An 8,207-nucleotide genomic window follows, 5' to 3' on the forward strand; every position below is an offset into this window, starting at 1 on the left:
ACAGTTTATCCGTTTACATTTTGGTGAGCCAGCGGACCTGGGTTCAAACAATATTTGAAATCTTTGAAATACTTGGAGTGTTTGATCTGGCCTGGAGTGCTAGGTGGGAGGGGTTTGCAGTTTTGGAATTACTCTATTGGTCTGTTATGCCAGACTAGCTCAATCAAGTACAGATAAAGTATTTTAAATGATTTTAAATAGTATTTGAAGAACCCAGATATAGTCAGCTGGCCCGGTGGAAGGGGTCGCCAAAGTATGTGTGTGTGTGTGTCACATGCCCCCCCCCCCCCTGCTCCATCCTACGTTATCCTCATTATATTGTATAGTGAGATTAAGAGGAGAGACTTAACCAGCATCAGATTAGAGAGACGCTCCTCATTTCACTTTAACCCTGTCCCATGCCCAAATGGCACCCTATTCCCTTTATAGTGCCCTACGTTTGACCAGGGCCCATACGGAAACCCATAGTGCACTATATAGGGAATATGGTGCCATTTGGGACCCATCCTGTGTATCCTGCCAGCCCGGGCGGCCTATAATTAAGGACAGTCCTCTGTCCTCAGTCATCCTCTGCAAGGTGCAATATCAGCTTGGCATCAGAGCGGTTGCGGTTGGCAGTACATCTGCTCCTTAAAAGGGTTGATGCCATCGTTGATGATTTGGCTATAAGTGCTTAGCAAAGCTAGTTTAGGGACGGGTGATGATGGGGGAGGACTGGGGAGGAGGGCGTAATGAAATGGCGTGAGTACGTGGGAGTGGTGTGCCAATGGCTGCTGTAGCCTGGATGCAGTGTTTAAAGGGCATTATCCCCTCGGTCACCCCCCCTCCATCCCCACCCTGCTCCCCAGTCCCAATTGGAGTCCAACCTCCAGCTGGCCTTGCCCACTGTACTGTCTACATGGATGGAGGGAGGCTGTCAATCATGATTTTAGCAGCATGGACCATAAAGGAACTCTCATTTTATTAATTGTCAGAATGGTGCAGTTTCACCTAGGCTTAGTGAAGCAGAGCAAAGTCACCAGCTTCCCTTACTGTTTGAAACAGTGGTGGCTGGTGGCACTGTAAATAGGAGGATGGGCTCATGGGAATGGCTAGAACAAAATGAACGGAATGGTATCAACCACATATTATTCAATTCCAGACATTATTGTGAGACATCCTCCCCTCACCAGCCTCCTCTGGTATAAAGATGGTGGTTATTGAACCATTTCTAACACTGTTAGCCTAGCTACACATTGTAAACGGTTTGAATTATTATTTTCAGGCTATTACATTGTCCAAAAAGAGGGTTGCAGACAGTTTCTAGTTTCGGAAAAGTATATAATGGATGTCTCCCAAATGGCACCATATTCCCTATCTAGTACACTACTTTTGACCAGAGACCCATGGTCAATAGCATGCCATTTGGGACACACCCTGGTGTCTATTTTCGGCTGGCGTTAAACCGGCGCTAGTGTCAAACGCACACTCTTTGGCAATTTCGACTTGTAAAAGCCAGCGCTCTGTTATTTTCCAAACCTGGCGCCAGGGTTGGTCATTTACCTGTCTTGTATCAGCTCGCTTGTGCTGAGGTGGGAGGGGTGGAAATATTTGAGGTATGTCCTTTAAAAACGTGCGACAATGTGCCAATTTCAAGCAGTGCTAATGGTGATATTTAAGACTCACCAAAAGCTGTAACACAATTGTTATGGCATCCATTTTGCCAGCAGAGGCACACAGTAGCCTAATCAATAGCCTAATCAGTAGCCTAATCAATAGCCTAATCAGTAGCCTAATCAGTAGCCTAATCAGTAGCCTAATCAATAGCCTAATCAGTAGCCTAATCAGTAGCCTAATCAGTAGCCTAATCAATAGCCTAATCAGTAGCCTAATCAGTAGCCTAATCAATAGCCTAATCAGTAGCCTAATCAGTAGCCTAATCAGTAGCCTAATCAGTAGCCTAATCAATAGCCTAATCAGTAGCCTAATCAATAGCCTAATCAGTAGCCTAATCAGTAGCCTAATCAGTAGCCTAATCAGTAGCCTAATCAATAGCCTAATCAGTAGCCTAATCAATAGCCTAATCAATAGCCTAATCAGTAGCCTAATCAGTAGCCTAATCAATAGCCTAATCAGTAGCCTAATCAGTAGCCTAATCAGTAGCCTATAACCAAAGTTTTATTAAAATATCACGAGCAGCAAAACTGTCAACAGACATTCACGTTTTTCTTTATATTGGACATTATTTTTTATCCATGCAGCTTCTGTGAAAAGTTTGTGAAAAGGTGTCAGTGACTGTAGGAAGTCTGTTTAGGAACATCAACTAATTACAATAGACAGCTTATTTTTCCTTTACCATTTTTTAAAGAAATTGCATCTTTCACTTAAATCTGTTGGACCTAACTGTCAAATCGCGGGAATTACAATCTCTGTCTTTGGTGCTAAATCTGCTTGTAGCCTAGGCTATTTGCCTGTTTGTTTGTTTACCTTTCACGTGGCAAAGTCACTAACAGGCCATCCCACTGGGCACGTCAGTTCAACGTCTAGTTTTGATTTACATCTGGTTGAGTGGTCAACTAACGTGAATTCAACATGAAATCAACAACAAAAAATGACGATGTCATTGGATTTAGGTTAAAAGTTGGGTGAAAAGGACAAAATGCCTTTATGTTGATGACCTTTTGCAAATCCAATGAGTTTTCGATGTTGATTCAACGTCATCGCATATATTTTTTGGGTTGAATTGACATGGAAACAATGTTGATTCAACCAGTTTCTGCCCAGTGAGATATCAACGGCGATGGTAGTCTAATCTTATGATAATGTTTGGGTCATGTCCAATTGTCCATGGCTCGAACATGCAGTACATTTTCGAAATGCGAATGCAATGTGTATAGACTAATATTTCCATGTTGAACCCCCCCCCCCAAGAAAAGTGATTGGCTACATGTTTGTTATAACTAGGCCTATTGTAGGGTTATTGTATACTATTTAATAAACTATATTCAATCGATAGGACAAACATTCATGCCTCCTTAGGCCTACGTGTGCACACATTGCCTTATGCTCATGGAACGAGAGATGTGATTTATGATATCATGCTTCTGACCCGATCCTATTTAGAAAGATTGTTGTTGGTTTAAAAAACAGATTGATTGTTTTTCGTTTAATTGGATTAAAAAACGTGCTTATTACAAAGATTCACTGTCCATGGGTTTATGGTGAGACCGTACATGGCTTGAATGCAATGCCGTCTGCTATTTCTGGAGAAGTGCAAATATGATCTGTAAGATGGTTCCATGATGTTTATAAAACTTGACATTGGCGAGCAGTATAACGGTGAGTGGACTTTCCTCCTTTCTCTTTACATTGGATCTTTATCCAGCTCCTGTGAAAAGTTTGGATGTGCGTAAAACCCTCCGTAGCCTAAGTTGCCTTGTCTGTATTATACACCCACGGGGAGTAATTATGGTGCCTGGAACTGTATTTAGACACAGCCTATTTAAAACAACTTGTTTAGTTTTTATTTGGTTTGATCAGAAATGTAGGCCTCATCAATAGCCTAGTAAATTTGATCTTGCTTATTGACTAGGTTTGGCATGTCCATGTCCAGACTGCAATTTACAGTAGGCCTAGCCCCTATATTAGTGTGAATGCTATAGCCTATGTTTAACAATGTTGTTCCATATTGAAGCAATGCAATTAGGTAGACAGCATACATGTTGAAAACATTTAGCAAATATGTGGTAGGCTATTTAACGAGCTATGCTATAACGGACTAACATTGTAATTGGAGTTGATAACAACGCAATAAATACACAACTTGAAGCAACCACATATTTAGCCATGAAGCATGTTCTGATTGGCCAGTGAGGTATCAAACCTCGACACACCCACAACTTGTTTATTCATCAAAACGTAGCCCTTTCGCACCACCAGCAGCTACTGCGCCCATAATTCCGGTTGTGAAAATTGCAAAAATATTTCTGACCCCCCGAACCTATAACGCTACCACCCGCGCTAAGATTTACCATTGCGTTAGGTTTGTTAAAATAGAGCCCCCTATGTCTCAGGGCATGCTGGTACTGTGTGTCCTGTCCTCTAATCTGTGGCTGGAAACAAAAGAGGATAAAGGCTCCTAAATGAGGATTTAGCCAGATAGCTTCCTAGTTCTCTCCTCTATGATAAAGGCTGATTCCGAAATGGAACCCTATTCCCTACATAGTGCACTACTTTTGACCAGAGCCCTATAGACCCTGGTCAAAAGTAGTGCGCTATATAGGGAATAGGGTGCCAGTTGTGATGCTGCCAAAGACAGAGCAGGACGGGAAGTCATCTGATCGACATATCACTATGTGAATAATGTCCTTCTCTGGTTGGTTTTGGCAGCTGTGATGATTTAGAGAGAATAAGTGTCATTGTGTGTGTGTGTGTGTGTGTGTGTGTGTGTGTTAACGTGTGTCTGTGTCAGTGTGTATGTTTGTGTGTGTGTGTGTGTCAGTGTGTGTGATCATATAAGGACTAGTGTGATCTCTACGAGGGTTCCAATGCAGCTTAACAATAATGGCACAGTGGAGCCAACTGCCCCAGTCAGTCACCATGGCAACAACAGCTTGAATAAGCATGGCAGATGTGTGTATTCTGTGTCAGCTTGTTTAGTGGGCAAATTAAAGCCTATTTCTGGGCCATCTGAGGGTGTATTTTGGGTCTTGAGTGCATGAGAGATTAGAATTGGATATTAATGATACATTTCTGTCTGTGCCTCAGACAGAAACTAAAATGTCTGTTAACGTTTTAGACAGCAGGAGCATGACTGACTGACAAATACAGTTGAAGTCGTAAGTTTACACACTTGTTTTTCAACCACTCCACAAATGTCTTGTTAACAAACTATAGTTTTGGCAAGTCGGTTAGGACATCTACTTTGTGCATGACACAAGTCATTTTTCCAACAATTGTTTACAGACAGATTATTTCACTTATAATTCACTGTATCACAATTCCTGTGGGTCAGAAGTTTACATACACTAAGTTGACTGTGCCTTTAAACAGCTTGGAAAATTCCAGAAAATGATGTCATGGCTTTAGAAGCTTCTGATAGGCTAATTGACATCATTTGAGTCAATTGGAGGTGCCTGTGGATGTATTTCAAGGCCTACCTTCAAACTCAGTGCCTCTTTGCTTGACATCATGGGAAAATCAAAAGAAATCAGCCAAGACCTCAGAAAATACATTGTAGACCTCCACAAGTCTTGTTCATCCTTGGGAGCAATTTCCAAACGCCTGAAGGTACCACGTTCATCTGTACAAACAATAGTACACAAGTATAAACACCATGGGACCACGCAGCCGTCATACCGCTCAGGAAGGAGACGCGTTCTGTCTCCTAGAGATTAACGTACTTTGGTGCAAAAAGTGCAAATCAATTCCAGAACAACAGCAAAGGACCTTGTGAAGATGCTGGAGGAAACAGGTACAAAATTATCTATATCCACAGTAAAACTAGTCCTATATCGACATCGCTCAGCAAGGAAGAAGCCACTGCTCCAAAACCGCCATAAAAAAGCCAGACTACGGTTCGCAACTGCACATGCGGACAAAGATCGTACTTTTGGGAGAAATGTCCTCTGGTCTGATGAAACAAAAATATAACTTTTTGGCCATAATGTTTTGCAAGCCGAAGAACACCATCCCAACCGTGAAGCACGGGGGTGGCAGCATCATGCTGTGGGGGTGCTTTGCTGCAGGAGGGACTGGTGCCCTTCACAAAATAGATGGCATCATGAGGAAGGAAAATTATGTGGATATATTGAAGCAACATCTCAAGACATCAGTCAGGAAGTTAAAGCTTGGTCGCAAATGGGTCTTCCAAATGGACAATGACCCCAAGCATACTTCCAAAGTTGTGGCAGAATGGCTTAAGGACAACAAAGTCAAGGTATTGGAGTGGCCATCACAAAGCCCTGACCTCAATCCTATAGAAAATGTGTGGGCAGAACTGAAAAAGCGTGTGCGAGCAAGGAGGCCTACAAACCTGACTCAGTTACACCAGCTCTGTCACGAGAAATGGGACAAAATTCACCCAACTTATTTTGGGAAGCTTGTGGAAGGCTACCCAAAAAGTTTGACCCAAGTTAAACAATTGAAAGGCAATGCTACCAAATACTAATTGAGTGTATGTGAACTTCTGACCCACTGGGAATGTGATGAAAGAAATAAAAGCTGAAATAAATAATTCTCTCTGCTATTGTTCTGACATTTCACATTCTTAAAATAAAGTGGTGATCCTAACTGACCTAAGACAGGTCATTTTTACTGGGATTAAATGTCAGGAATTGTGAAAAACAGAGTTTAAATGTATTTGGCTAAGCTGTATGTAAACTTCCGACTTCAACTGTAGGTGTCCCCTCAGAATGCCAGTCTTAATATAGCTGTTATTTTGCAGCAGGGACGCCTGAGGCCCGTCTTTACAGATAGGAAAAGATCAAACAAAGCCTTAAGGTTGATTTGATTACAATATACTCCCTAAGCTCATCTCTATCTCTAAAAAGCTTATCTGTTTATCATCAGCAGTATGTCCCCCCCCCCCCTGTGCACCCAGATAAAACAGAAGAGACAATGCAGTTCTCTCTCTCTCTCTCTTTCTCTGAGAAGTATTCTCTCTCTCTCTCTCTGAGAATTCTCTGTCTGAGAATTCTTCTCTCTCTCTCTCTCTCTCTCTCTCTCTCTCTCTCTCTCTCTAGCCTGCCTGCTCTGTCTGTCTGTCTGGAATATACACTGCTCAAAAAAATAAAGGGAACACTTAAACAACACAATGTAACTCCAAGTCAATCACACTTCTGTGAAATCAAACTGTCCACTTAGGAAGCAACACTGATTGACAATAAATTTCACATGCTGTTGTGCAAATGGAATAGACAACAGGTGGAAATTATAGGCAATTAGCAAGACACCCCCAATAAAGGAGTGGTTCTGCAGGTGGTGACCACAGACCACTTCTCAGTTCCTATGCTTCCTGGCTGATGTTTTGGTCACTTTTGAATGCTGGCGGTGCTTTCACTCTAGTGGTAGCATGAGACGGAGTCTACAACCCACACAAGTGGCTCAGGTAGTGCAGCTCATCCAGGATGGCACATCAATGCGAGCTGTGGCAAGAAGGTTTGCTGTGTCTATCAGCGTAGTATCCAGAGCATGGAGGCGCTACCAGGAGACAGGCCAGTACATCAGGAGACGTGGAGGAGGCCGTAGGAGGGCAACAACCCAGCAGCAGGACTGCTACCTCCGCCTTTGTGCAAGGAGGAGCAGGAGGAGCACTGCCAGAGCCCTGCAAAATGACCTCCAGCAGGCCACAATTGTGCATGTGTCTGCTCAAACGGTCAGAAACAGACTCCATGAGGGTGGTATGAGGGCCCGATGTCCACAGGTGGGGGTTGTGCTTACAGCCCAACACCGTGCAGGACGTTTGGCATTTGCCAGAGAACACCAAGATTGGCAAATTCGCCACTGGCGCCCTGTGCTCTTCACAGATATTTACATTTACATTTTAGTCATTTAGCAGACGCTCTTATCCAGAGCGACTTACAGGAGCAATTAGGGTTAAGTGCCTTGCTCAAGGGCACATTAACGTCATTTAGCAGACGCTCTTAGCCAGAGCGACTCACAAATTGGTGCGTTCACCCTATAGCCAGTGGGATAACCACTTTACAATTGGGGGGGGGGGGGGGGGGGGGGGGGGGTAGGGGGGGGGGGGGGGTAGAAGGATTCATTTATCCTATCCCAGGTATTCCTTAAAGAGGTGGGGTTTCAAATGTCTCCGGAAGGTGGTGAGTGACTCCGCTGTCCTGGCGTCGTGAGGGAGCTTGTTCCACCATTGGGGTGCCAGAGCAGCGAACAGTTTTGACTGGGCTGAGCGGGAACTATGCTTCCGCAGAGGAAGGGGAGCCAGCAGGCCAGAGGTGGATGAGCGCAATACTCTCATTTGGGTGTAGGGACTGATCAGAGCCTGAAGGTACAGAGGTGCCGTTCCCCTCACTGCTCCATAGGCAAGCACCATGGTCTTGTAGCGGATGCGAGCTTCAACTGGAAGCCAGTGGAGTGTGCGGAGGATGGGGGTGACGTGAGAGAACTTGGGAAGGTTGAACACCAGACGGGCTGCGGCATTCTGGATGAGTTGTAGGGGTTTAATGGCACAGGCAGGGAGGCCAGCCAACAGCGAGTTGCAGTAGTCC

The 8,207-nt window shown here is 44.0% G+C and overlaps 1 protein-coding gene across 1 annotated transcript in view; it reads left to right on the forward strand.

The window, feature by feature from the left end:
* LOC311127729 (calcium-activated potassium channel subunit alpha-1a-like) overlaps window positions 1–8,207 on the forward strand; it is a gene marked incomplete at both ends in the record, with an annotated part of 208,256 nt that overhangs the window by 40,416 nt on the left and 159,633 nt on the right.

Source organism: Coregonus lavaretus (assembly GCF_964263955.1).
Source record: "Coregonus lavaretus genome assembly, chromosome: 1".
Lineage (NCBI taxonomy): Eukaryota > Metazoa > Chordata > Actinopteri > Salmoniformes > Salmonidae > Coregonus > Coregonus lavaretus.